General features: G+C 45.5%; 1 protein-coding gene across 1 annotated transcript in view; it reads left to right on the top strand.

The window, feature by feature from the left end:
- The window catches only part of ANKRD6 (ankyrin repeat domain 6), a 241,361-nt gene that overhangs the window by 35,655 nt on the left and 191,504 nt on the right, over positions 1-14,202 (top strand). The window lies entirely within an intron of this gene.

The following is a 14,202-nucleotide window of genomic DNA, read 5'->3' on the forward strand; positions in this document are numbered from 1 at the left end:
CTGGGGACTGGCTGCAGCGTGGAGCCAGGTAAGAACCTGCGCTTCCACTACCCCCCTGGGACAGCGGACCGCAGCAGAGCGGTAGCACTGCGGCATCCCGGGGCTTAAATGCATGCCAGGGGAGCGCGCCTTCCCTGTCTCACAGCCGGCGCCTCCCCCGCTGCACTCTGCCGACTGGCCCTGTGGCAGCGCTCCTCCCCCAGGCCAGCCTCCTCTCTGCTCCTCGGCGGCCATCTTCCTGAATGCATGGTGAACGCTGCTGGAAGCCTGGACGGACGCATTGTGGTCTGGGTCCCCCCGCTTACCTCTCCTCCGCTGTGGTCAGGTCTGTGTATGCAGCGCTGTGTCCTACCAGAGTCTGTGTCTGCGTAGTTGAGTGATCAGCGATGGTTAGTGCAGGAATTGATTTTCTTTGCATTGTATGTGACTGTGCTAGCGCTGCTGCCTGTATCTTCTATTCTGACTGTCAGCTTTATTACTGTCCCTGTTCTTTCTGCTAAGCCCTTGCGGTGCGGTGCTGCAGGGTGGTCTCTCGCCTCTTTAAAATACAATTGGTGAGAGGGGTCACATACTTGGTACCATCATGTCTGAAAGTGATTTTCCTCTCCGGCTACAGTGTACTACGTGTAAAGTACCTTTAGCGGAGGGGGAGGGTAGCGCGGAGGGCCTCTTCCGGCAGTGTTTGTCAATGGCGCGGCCTATTACGGTTACAGCACCGGTACAGGAGCCGCCCTGGGCTTGTTTCGCTCAGGCGCTTACAACCTTAGTGGGCCAGTTAGCTCCGCAGCCCGCGTTTACGCAGTTGGGTTTGTCCCAGCAGTCAGTGGTGTCGTCACCCATGCAGGGTTTCCCAAGACAATTGGTGGTACCCCGCAGTCTCCCTATTTCCCCTTTCCCGGTTTCTCAGGAGCCGGCGTGGGTTAACTCCCTGACTAGTTCTGTACACCACTTGTCGGATGTGTTGCAGGGGGAGGCTGTGATGTGGCCACATAAACGGCCGTGGTGTCTCTGTCGGTTCCTTATGAGGATGACGAAGGGACGTCTGATGATGGGGAGATTCTGGATCCTTACGATCAGGAACCTCTCCATACTAAGGACGCTGACGCTAGGTCCAAGGTGTATATTCCTGGACTTATTCGGGCAGTCCGCACAGCCTTGGTGATTGAGGACGAAGTTCCCCCAGCTGCTAAATCCAAGTATGCCTTTTTTAAGGATGTGAAGGGTGACGCCACAGTCTTTCCTCTTTCGGGTCAGTTAATGGACCATTTAGAGGAGGCGTGGAAACAGACTGGCAAGCGATACCAGCCGCAGAGGCGCCTGGCAGTGGCTTATCCGTTCGCGGATAATTATTTTGCTAAGTGGGAATCCCCTCCACAGGTGGATTCTCATGTGACACGTCTTGTCCGTAGTGCCACATTGCCGATGCCATCCATGTCCTCCCTTAAGGATGCTACGGACCGCAAGGTGGAGATCTGCCTGAAGTCCGCTTATTCCCTTGCGGGGGGGCAGCGCGGCCGGCTATGGCCATTTGCTGGGTTGCCAGAGTGATGGAGTGCTGGGCGGATTCATTGGAGGCGTCCTTTGATTCCGACTGTCTGGCCGAACAAACGGAGTTGATTGGTAATCTCCGTGATTCAGCCACTTATATCAACGAGGCGGCCTTAGACATTAGTACACTGGTGTCTCGAATTTCTTCAGCAGCGGTGGCTGCTCGTCGCACCTTGTGGTTGCGATCCTGGAAGGTGGACGCTGACTCCAAAAAGGGTTTGGAGGCGTTGCCCTTTAACGGAGAAGTTCTCTTCGGTCCAGATCTGGACAAGATTGTGGCCACGCTGGCGGCAGCCAAATCGGAATGTCTCTTGTCGTCCTTTTGGTCTTATAGGGCCCAGGGCAGGCCCAAACCACAGTCTTTTCCCCGACAGGCAGTCCCAAGAAATCGGCCAAGCCTTGGAATCAGGCATGGAGTACCAGACGTCCGGCCCCTAAGCCTGATGACAAGCCTGCGGCCTGACGGTCTGGGCCTCCCATTGGGGGATCCCAAAGTGGGAGGCCGCCTGCTGCAGTTCGCCCGGTGTTGGTCGGTCACCACGACAGACACTTGGGTTCTCGAGGTGGTCTCCCACAGGTACGCCCTCTCTTTCCGGCACAGACACCCGGTTCGATTCTTCACCACGGGTCTACCATCAGACCGGAACAAGGCCACGGAGCTGCGGAAGGTCTTCCACACTATGCTCCAGGCTGGAGTTATAGTGCCTGTTCCATTCTCCCAGAGGGGCCAGGGTTTCTATTCCAATCTGTTTTTGGTGCAGAAACCCAATGGGTTGTATCGTCCGATTCTCAACCTCAAAGCTCTCAACAAGTCTTTGCGGGTGCCGAAGTTTTGGATGGAGACCCTACGGTCCATCATTCTGGAGCTGGAACCTGGGGACTACATGGTGTCATTGGACATACAGGACGCTTACCTGCATGTCCCTATTCTTTTGCGCCATCAACAGTTTCTCAGGTTTGCAATCCGCAGCAACCACTTTCAGTTTCGGGCGTTACCTTTTGGCCTGGCAACAGCACCGCGTGTGTTCACCAAGGTGATGGCGGTCATGGCGGCTTCTCTGCGGCTGCAGGGAGTCCACATGTTGCCGTACTTGGATGACCTTTTATTAGTGGCAGGATCTCCGGAGCTCCTTCTGCACCACTTGGACCTGACCATTGCGCTACTGCAACAGCACGGCTGGTTAATAAACTGGCAGAAGTCCACTCTAATCCCGTCTCAGCAGATTCTGCACCTCGGAGCCTTATTGGACTCGGGTCAGCAAAGGATCTTTGTGACGGGGGAAAAGATCTCTGCTTTACAGTCGAGGGTGCGCAGTTGTCTGCACAGCCGCCGGGTGTCTCTACACTCGGCGATGAGGTTACTGGGCTCCATGGTGTTGGTGTTCGACATGGTGGAATATGCCCAGTTTCACTCCAGACCTCTGCAGCACCTAATCCTGTCCAAGTGGAACGTGCTGCCTCAGTCTCTGAAGTCCCAGACGATAGTGCTCACCCAGGAGGTTCGCCTGTCCCTTGCCTGGTGGTTGCAGATGACCCACCTCAACAAGGGACGTCCGTTCTGGGTACCAAATTGGGTCCTGTTGACAACGGACGCCAGTCTTCGGGGCTGGGGAGCAGTTTCGGGTCCACACTTGTTCCAGGGCAGGTGGACGCCGACAGAAGCGGAGCTTCCAATAAATATCTTGGAACTCCGTGCGGTCTTCAATGCTCTCCAGCAGGCACATCGGGTTCTCCAGGGTCGCCCGGTGCAGGTCCAGTCGGACAACGCTACCACCGTGGCCTACATAAACAGGCAAGGAGGAACCCGAAGTCGGGCGGCTCTCGTAGAGGTGTCTCGGATCCTGGTATGGGCAGAGCGCAATCTTCCGGCCATATCAGCGGTCTTCATCCCGGGAGTGCTAAATTGGGAGGCGGACTTTCTAAGTCGCCAGGGCGTTCATCCGGGGGAATGGTCCCTGCACCCGGACGTTTTTCAACTGCTGGTGGATAGGTGGGGTCTTCCAGAGATGGCGTCCCAGCACAACAACAAGTTGCCGGTGTACGGGTCTCGCACAAGAGACGAACAGGCGTCTCTGGTGGATGCTCTGTCCGTCCGGTGGACGTTCCGGTTCGCATACCTGTTTCCTCCGGTTTCCCTTCTTCCACGGGTAATCTGGAAATTCAAACAGGAAGGAGGGACGTTCCTGTTGATAGCTCCCGCGTGGACCAGATGGCACTGGTTCTCAGACCTTCAGGGTCTGTCCGTGTTCAGTCCTCTGCGGTTGCCGCTATGACCAGACCTTCTGTCGCAGGGTCCTTGTCTTCACCCGGACCTGGCTCGGCTGTCTTTGACGGCGTGGCTGTTGAGACAACCATGTTGAGGTCCAGGGGGTTTTCCAGCTCTGTGGTGCGTACCATGTTACAAGCTCGGAAACCGTCGTCCTTAAGGACTTATGTTGACCGCACTTCTTCGTTTAGGAAGTCGGACGCCTTGTTTGTCCTCTATGACTTCCGTAAAAAGGGTTGGCCTGCTTCAAAGCAAACTTTGGCAGCCTGGATCCGTATGGCTATTTCTGAAGCTTATCTTCATGAAGGTCTGCCGGTTCCTCCTTCTTTGAAGGCTCATTCCACTAGGTCTGTGGGTCCTTCGTGGGCAGCTCGACGTGGTGCCTCTGCAGTCCAGATCTGCAAGGCTGCTACGTGGTCCTCTGTCCATACCTTCGTGAGGTATTACAGGTTTGACACCTTCGCCTCTCAGGATGCTTTCTTCGGGCAGCGGATTCTCCTTTCAGCACAGGAGCGTCCCCACCCTTAAAGGATACTGCTTTGGGACATCCCCAAGGTATCCTGTGGATACCCTATGGACCCTGAAGTAGAAAATATGAGATATGGTAAGAACTTACCTTTGTTATCTCTATTTCTACGAAGTCCACAGGGTTCCACAGGACTCCCGCCCTGTCGCACCTGTGCTGCAGATGGGCTTTGGTCTGGTCACCAGTTTTCCCATCTCCCTCTGGTGAGAGTGTGATTCTTGTGTGTATCCAGATCTTCTTTCTCTCTCTTCCTTCTCCTCCTCCTGCCTATGGCTTGGTAACTAACTGAGATGCCTTGGCTCGGGGGCGGGGTATAGGAGGGGGACCCTAGTGCATCCTGGGAGGCTGAAAGCTTAACTCTATGGTGCCCGATGACTGACGTCACACCTATACCCCAAGGTATCCTGTGGAACCCTATGGACTTTGTAGAAATAGAGATAACAAAGGTAAGTTCTTACCATATCTCATATTTTTCTGGACGAACGACCGCAAATAGCGTCCAGCTCTGAATCAGGCCCTCAGGCCCTGATTCAGAGCCGGACGCTCTGACAGAGCACTCGCTCTGAATCAGGGCCGTCCCTCTTAGTCTTTGGAGCGGCCTCCTGGCCGCTTGCATAGCTGTGGGTGACCACCCACAGCTATAGCGAGCGGCCAAAATGATGGTCGCGATGGTCAAGACCATCACGACCATCGGGCTTGCAATGAGACCCTTGCGGTAGGGTCTCGCTGCCGCAAGCTCTGGAGTGCTTTTGGCTCTATCAGAGCCAAAAACACTCCCACTGACATCACTAGTGATGTCAGTGGGGCCGGCCCCAGATGGTAGGCGTTCCCATAGGAATGCCTCTGTCTGGGCAGCCACGCCCTCAGCATGCCCACCAAAGGGGGCGTGCTGTCAATCACCATCGACAGCATGCCCCCTTTGGTGCGAGACCCATAGCGACAGCTTGGCCGTCGTTGTTCGGGTCTCGCGCATGGGCACGACGGAGCCGTCTCCGTCGTGCGCTTGCGCACTTGGGCAACATCGACCCGCTTGCGAGCGCTCAGCGCTCACGAGCGGGTCTGAATCAGGCCCTCAGTGCGCAGCCGGCCGCCGGACGGAGAGGAGGGGGCCCATGACGGAGACTGCACACGGGCTCCCTCCTCTCTAGAAACACCCCTGGGAACAGGGCTGATGAAATGTTCCAGATGTGGCTCCCAGAGCTATGGGCACAAAGGGCTAGTCACCCACAGGATCTGAACGACCTCTCTATGGAAGCCGGGAGGACTGAGGGCAGGCATAGAGCACTGTTATACGCTCCAAAACCTGCTCCCCTCCAGCGGAGTTTATAGCAAGACCTCTGCAGCTGTAACACAGAGTGAAATGTAAAATAAAGGAAAATGTATAAAACTGATGGTGCCACACTATGATGGTGCGCACTTCATCAGTACAAAAATAAAGCTAAAACAGATGTAGAGAGGGAAGAGTTAGTCCACAAACAAGTTTAAGATTAATGATATGCCCGCTCCTGTAACAGCTCCCATTACAACCTATTGTCTACCTGCATCTCTCAGATAGGATGCTAGAGAAATAGAAAGAGCATGGAAGCAAACCAATCCTTCATTTATGGCAGCCATCAAGTCCATGATCTCTCTCAGCCTGATTGCCACACAGACCAACTTTCATGTGGCTTTTCTTATAATGCTTCTATTTCATACAGAGCCATAGCTATATGGGTGAGAGAGAGAGAGAGAGAGAGCTGGTGCTCTTATCAGTCCCCCAATCCCAGCTGCCTTTTTGCTACATTCAACACACTCCTTCTCCCCCCTCCTCCCCTCCCATCTTCCCCTACTGCCACTGAGTTTAGCTCTTTTATAAATTCCAAAATCACTCTTCTGCTGCCCCTACCATGCCAACCCCCTCCCTACAGCCACCAACCCTTGTGCTCTTTCCGCCCTACCACTGGCGACTAAGTCCATTCCCTTATTTTGTCTATTCCCTGGATCTCATCCCTCTTGCCTCCTTTGTTCTCTCTCTCTCATTGTCTGCTCTCACCTTGCTCATCTCTTCAATCTATCCCTCTTCCCTGGTATTTTTCCCTCTTGCTTCAAACATGCTCTTGTCTAACCCATTCTGAAACAAAAAAAGCTTGACCCCTGCTGACTAGCTAATTATCACTTAATTTCTCTTTTTCTATTTGCCTCCAAATTTCTCAAGTGACCTGCTACCTTTCTAACAACTCTATCCTTGATCCCTTCCAATCTGACTTGCACCCCCTCCACTCCACTGAAACCGCCCTGGCCAAATTCACCAACAATCTTCTCTCTGCCAAATCCAGGGGCCATTTCTCCATGGTCATCTTTTTGGACCTCTCTGCAGGGTATGACACTGTGGATCACCCTCTTCTATTGCGCATCCTTCAGACTGTTGGCCTCTCTGACACTGTCCATTCTTGGTTCACCTCCTACTTCACCAACTGCTTATTCTCTGTGGCTATGTCTGACTCTACCTCCCCCCATTCTTCCTTCCCATGGGTGTCCCGCAGGGTTCTGTCCTTGGCCCTCTGCTCTTATCTCTGTACACCTCCTCCCTGTGTGAGCTTATCAGCTCATTTGGCCTCCATTATCACCTCTATATCAATGACACTCAACTCTTCCCTTCCATCCTCCCTCGGGTGTCCACTTGCCTCTCCGACTGGATGTTCGCTGCCTTTCTTAAACTCAACATGGCCAAAACTGAACTCTTTGTTTTCTCTGACTCTCCTGATCTTTCATCTTCTGTATCACTGTTGACAACATCACTATCTCCTCTGTTCCCTAACTCTGCAGCTTTGGTGTCATTCTTGACTCCTCCCTCTCGTTTGTCCCCTACATTCAATCCCTTGCCCAATCTTGCAATTTCCAGCTCTGCAACATCAGACCCTTCCTCTCCCAGGATGTCACCAAAACTATTGTCCACTCGCTGAATAATTTCTCGTCTCGACTACTGCAGCCTTCTCACTGGCCTCTCTCATCCCTGCAATGACACCTGATACTTTGTGGAAATATATATTTAAAAGAGGGGAATGACCCAATTGTAGCTATTGTCTGGTAATCACTTTTGAGATATATATATATATATATATTATTATTATTATTATTAATATCCTTTATTTATAAGTGTTCCACAGTGCCTTACAGAGTACATAAACTAATAAGTGAACAAGAAATTAGTAACTTACAGTACATTACGGTGCAGTACACGGACATGGTTTATATACATTGCTGCAATAGTGATTAAAACACTCACAATGAGCAGCAGGATGTTAGCAGTAAAGTGTTAGGTGCCCTTGTGGGGAGTAAGGAGTAGAAGAAAATGCAAAGAGAGCTTACATTCTAAAGGGGAGTATATATATATATATATATATATATATATATATACAGTCAGGTGCATAAATCTTGGGACATTGACAGAATTTTCATATTTTGGCCTCTATTCACCACCACAATGGGTTTGAATTGGAACAAACAGGATGTGCTTTAACTGCAGATTTTCAGATTTAATTTGAGGGTCATTACATCCAAATCAGGTGAACGGTGTAGGAATTACAACAGTTTCTATATGTGCCTCCCACTTTTTAAGGGGCCAAAAGTAATGGGACAAACTAAACAATCCTAAATCTAACTTTCACTTTTTAATACTTTGTTGCAAGTCCTTTGCAGGCAATTACAGCCTGAAGTCTGGAACGCATAGACATCACCAGACACTGGGTTTCATCCCTGGTGATGATCTGCCAGGCCTCTACTGCAAATGTCTTCAGTTCCTGCTTGTTCTTGGGGCATTTTTCCTTCAGTTTTGTCTTCATCAAGTGAAATGCATGCTCAATCGGATTCAGGTCAGGGGATTGAATTGGCCATTGCATAACATTCCACTTTTTAGCCTTAAAAAACTCTTTGGTTGCTTTTGCAGTATGCTTCAGGTCATTGTCCATCTGCACTGTGAAGCGCCGTCCAATGAGTTCTGAAGCATTTGACTGAATATGAGCATATAATATTTGTCAGCAGTCACATCATCAATAAATACAAGGGAACCAGTTCCATTGGCAGCCATACATGCCCACGACATGACACTACCACCACCATGCTTCTCCATACTCTTCTCTTCCCATCACTCTGGTATAAGTTGATCTTTGTCTCATCTGTCCATAGGATGTTGTTCCAGAACTGTAATGGCTTTTTTAGATGTTGTTTGGCAAACTCTAATCTGGTCTTCCTGTTTTTGTGGCTCACCGATGGTTTACATCTTGTGGTGAACCCTCTATATTCACTCTTGTGAAGTCTTCTCTTGATTGTTGACTTTGACACATATACACCTACCTCCTGGAGAGTGTTCTTGATTTGGACAACTGTTGTGAAGGGGTTTTTCTTCACCAGGGAAATAATTCTTCTGTCATCCACCACAGTTGTTTTCCGTGGTCTTCCGGGTCTTTTGGTGTTGCTGAGCTCTCCAGTGCATTCTTTCTTTTTAAGAATGTTCCAAACAGTTGATTTGGCCACACCTAATGTTTTTGCTATTTCTCTGATGGGTTTGTTTTGATTTTTCAGCCTAATGATGGCTTGCTTCACTGATAATGACAGCTCTTTGATCTCATATTGTGAGTCGACAGCAACTGATTCGAAATGCAAATGTCATACCTAGAATCAACTCCAGACCTTTTACCTGCTTAATTGATAATGAAATAACGAGGGAATAGCCCACACCTGTCCATGAAATAGCTTTTGAGTTGATAGTCCCATTACTTTTGGCCCCTTAAAAAGTGGGAGGCACATATTGAAACCATTGTAATTCCTACACCGTTCACCTGATTTTAATGTAATTACCGTCAAATGAAATCTGAAAGTCTGTAGTTAAAGCACATCTTGTTTGTTTCATTTCAAAGCCATTGTGGTGGTGAATAGAGGCCAAAATATGAAGATTCTGTAAATATCCCAATATTTATGCACCTGACTGTATATATATTGTGACACAGTCGAAATAGGGGTCCCTCTCCTGGGGTAGATGGACTCCCTCTTTACACACACAGCAGCCGTAGAAACAGTATACAAGTCAGGGGTTCTCGTACAAACTGGTCAGCACCAGTCTTTATTGTGCCAAATGAATATAAACATAAACAAAACATAAACATAAGTCCTAGCCCGGCTGGGCACTAGCTTCACAGCAGATTCCCTCTCTATAATAATGGTAGGGCTTATTGTCCTCACCATCAACAAAATACATGCACAGTACTTACAAGGATTATCACCAAGTGTCTCTGAACAGGCTAGTCTGCCTGCTCTCCCAGGTGTGAGACACTCAGCCACAAACAAACCATGCTTATATTAGCCATTTCCAGCTGCAAGCCCTAATGAGCCTGTTTAGAGGCTAAAAGGCCCAAAACCTGGAGTGGCCTGTGGATGGAGCCCTCCCTCTCCACACATCCACACCCCCAGGACCCAAACCGGCTTTTCCAAAAGAATGGTCTGCTTACAAAACAGACTTCTACTGGCGGTTTTTAGAACACATAGGCCAAAAACCTAGGACAAATGTACCTGCCATTGACCACTTTACCAGTGCTTCTATCACAATATATATATATATATATATATATATATATATATATATATATATATATATATAATGTATTTTAGGTTGATGCACAAAAAGAAACAGTATCAATTATTTTTTTTAAGGCAGGAGCCAAAGGGACTTTTTGCCCTGGGCTTTATTTGGTCTACAACTCTGTGCTGTATCACCTACCATAATGACAGGTGCAACCGAGTGGACACCCATATTTGAATGCGTGTAGTAGCCATCTCCCCCATCTTTAGTAAAATAATAAAAGTTGATGTCTTTTTTATAAAATGGTAACCCTTGTTGGGCTATCATATTTTTCCTACACATAGTAAGCATTTAAATTGAGAAAGCAAAACTAAATAAAAATAAAAAATAAAAAAAAACATTTTCATTCCAAGTGGAGATTTTTTTAAAAAAAATTGTCAAAACCTACACATAGAATCTTGCTTTTTACTATTTTGGAAAGATGAATTATTGGCAACCAATGAACACAAAGTATTTCATGTTTGCTTTTTGGTTCATTTTTTAATATTTCAATAAAAAAACACTTTTTGACCATTTTGGTTAAAAAAAAAAAATTACGTATTACAATGAATAAAAATTTTATATTTTTGAAAGTACAAAGTCTTCTGAGAAAAAAAAACAAGGTATAATTTGTGGGCACGGCATAAAAAAAATCTGTGATATTGATGCTGGAAAGTGGTCAGGGCTGCCACCAGGAATTTTGTGGCTCGGTACTGACAAAATAGGCAGGGTCCCTCCTCCCCAGGGGATGGGGCAAAGGAAGATGGAGATGTGCATAATGTGGGTGGAGCTACATCAGGGGTGGGGCATAAATTTCATGCATAAACCAGTTTAAAAATTCTCAAAGTTTGGGCTGTGGGGGTGGTTGTTATTATAACATGGCAATCTACAACTACAGAAATATAGGAGAGAAAACTGCTGTAAATTCACACACACAGAATGTATACTAAATATATAGGGAAAGCGATAGAATGATAGATAGATAGATAGATAGATAGATAGATAGATAGATAGATATACTATATATATATATATATATATATATATATATATACATACATACAGAACCACATTACATACATTGAAAAAACTGAAGTAGCCAGGTCCACATAAAAGAAAATACCAACAAAATAGCAGCGCTATTGATATATACACATACAAATAAATATTGAAATTCAATTGGTACCTGTAAAATGAACAATATATATTTATTAAAAATTATACGGTATTTACCATATCAATTGAAATGTAAAGTGAACATGTACATTAAAAACATACAATCTCACCCACAACTTTGGATTAGAATGTCCCGATGGTGGCAGACTGATGGGTAAGTGGATAGGCCTTTATAAGGTTTGCAAAAATGAGGAATGCAGATCTTTATAGCAGCCTATTTCTCCTGGTATCCGCTAGAGGAATGTCCCTTGATCCAATCACTGGGTCCTCAATGGTGCGGTATCCATAGGCAACACGCTGTATTCCGATGTATTATGCCTCCTTTTTGGGCTGATCTCTTCAACTGCAGGGAGCTCAATTGGGACAGAGTACTGCACTTGTGTAGGTGTCCGCTAGAGGAAATATCCTTGAGGTAGTGGATCAATATAGCATGTCCTCAAATGGTGCGGCATCCATCAGCAAGCAGCTGACTGTAGATGATAGGCAGTTACTCCATAATTCAGTTATGTAGTCCCAAGAACTCAATAAGGCAGTGGGTTGAGTCCACATCAAAGTCGGTGGTGAGATAGGTATTGGAATGAGTCCTAACGCGTTTCACTGCATCCAGGTGCAGCTTTATCAAAGGTATCTCATGAGTTCCAGAGCTGGTGTTTTATACCCCTCTGAATAGGTTCATTAATGGCACCTGATTTCAATTAACAGATACTTGACATTTTTATTTCACAATATAACATATAAAAAAACATAAATATACACATATGTATCCAAGTAATTAGAAGGCAAACCTATTGTTTTTAAAAACATAATAGTTAAACACTATAAACTGGGACTTCCGATTCTTCGTCGTTTGGTCACATGATGTAAACAGAAACTAGTCTGCATTTAGTGCTGCATTAAATGCCGATCGCGGCTCTCTAATTAAATTCTCTCCCTAAATGGAGTTAAGGATGACATAATATAATTAGTTTACCTGCTTGGATTGAGATTTCAAGACTTCTTAAGTCTATCTGCAATGTTTACGAATACAGTCACGTGCCGCTAGCGTGTACTCATGTCACAATTCCTATGAAATATGCGATCACGTGATGTGTGTATCATCCAATCCTAGATAGGTGGGTGTACCTATTAGTCCGATCATGTGATTAAGTCACATGATCGGCCTCAATCTGTATCCTATAATCACATGGTTCAAATTAACCTATCCAGGTGGAGACAATTCCTAGGGATTCTGGGATTTGTAGTTTGTGAATATTTTTTCACGCAACAGGATAGAAAGAGCAAAGTAAGAATAAGCTGACACAATAGATATATAAAAGGAAGAAGATATCCACTATCATATCATTGAAAGGGAGAATCACATGTTAATATTATGACTTTTCTAAACACATTATCGACACATAGTGTTGGTACATCTCTATAAACAGACCTATGTACATGCATATATGCGTGCATGTAGTCTATTCAACTATATGTCATCTACAATGTTTGGATTCCTCTCCCCATAGTTAGCATATCATGAAAATTATTACCATAGTGGATATCAAAAGGAGCATATCCTAAAGGGAACACAAATAGATACAGATATAGAACAATATATATCCATATAAATATCCTCAGTACGTTACATGATCTATAACTGAAGTTGGGATAGATGTGAAATCTTGAATTGTTATACTGTAGTAAATATCCTCAACAGATCTATAAATATTAAAGTCTCTCTATTGATAATTTAGTCAATGATGGAATTTAATTCTATTGCCTCATTTAGGCCATCTGGATATATACAATTCATCCTGAACATCCAGAATACCTCCTGCTTACATAAATTTTTAAAGCGATCACCCCCACGTCTTGTAATTGGAATGTGTTCTAAACCTAATAATCTTAAACATTTTGGGTCTCCATCATGGTGATCCAAAAAATGTTTAGACACACTATGTGTTATCACTTTATTTAGGATGTTTCTACGGTGCTCAAGAAACCTACATTTGAGCATCCTAGTGGTTCTTCCGACGTATCTCAAATCACATCTTAACATATAAATAACATAACTACCATTGCAATTGATGAAACTCTTTATCTCGTAAGAATCTCCCATTTTTGTCCTAGCACATAGTGTTCTATTGACAATATAGTTACATGTGATTAGGGATGTGCAGGCTCGGTTGAACTGAGTAGAACCGAGCCAGCACATCCCTACATGTGATACATGTATAACTACCACATTTAAAAAATCCATTCGGCTTAGGTTTAAGCCAAGGGATTTCCAAAGATCTTACTGACTGTTGATCCACAGATGTTTTTGACATACTTGGTGCTAATACAGTCTTAAGGGACTTGTTTTTTCGAAAAATAAAAACAGGTTTTGGGGGAATTAGGTCACATAAGAGGCGATCTTGTTTGAGGATATTATAATTCTTTTGTATTATATTTTTCACTTTAAGATATTGTTTATTAAAGGTAGAAATAAAGGCCACTTCCTTACTCAAATCTTTCTCCCCTTTTTCCCTTCTCTTATTCTGTTTCAGGAGAATATCTCTATTAATATTTCTAACATCATTCAGAGCCTTGTTTACAACTAAATCAGGATATCCCCGTTGATGAAAAGAATTTATCATACCTTCAGCCTGTTTTTCAAAAAATTCGATAGTAGAACAATTTCGTTTTAAGCGAAGTAGTTGGCCTTTAGGTATGTTTCTTTTCCAAGGTAGGTAGTGTGCACTAGTATAATGTAGATAAGAATCTCTACCCACTTCTTTCGAGAAATTAGAGGTACAGATCCTATTATCAAGGATCTCTAGGGTCAGGTCCAGGAAGGAGATCCGCCCAGTGTCAAAACAATGAGTAAAAAAAGGTCCACATAAAATATATTGAAAAAGCCAGCTCCACATGAAATACATTTAAATAGCCGGATCCACATAAAATTTATTGAAATAACCAGATCTACTTAAAATACATGGAAAAAGTCAGATCCACATAAAGTATATTGAAAAAATACACTGAAAATGCCGGATCCACATAAAATACATTGAAAATGCCGGATCCACGTAAAACACTTTGAAAAAGCTGGATCCACACAAATAGCCAGAAAGA

This window comes from Taudactylus pleione, unplaced genomic scaffold (assembly GCF_031769625.1).
Source record: "Taudactylus pleione unplaced genomic scaffold, aTauple2 ptg000015l, whole genome shotgun sequence".
NCBI classification, from domain to species: domain Eukaryota; kingdom Metazoa; phylum Chordata; class Amphibia; order Anura; family Myobatrachidae; genus Taudactylus; species Taudactylus pleione.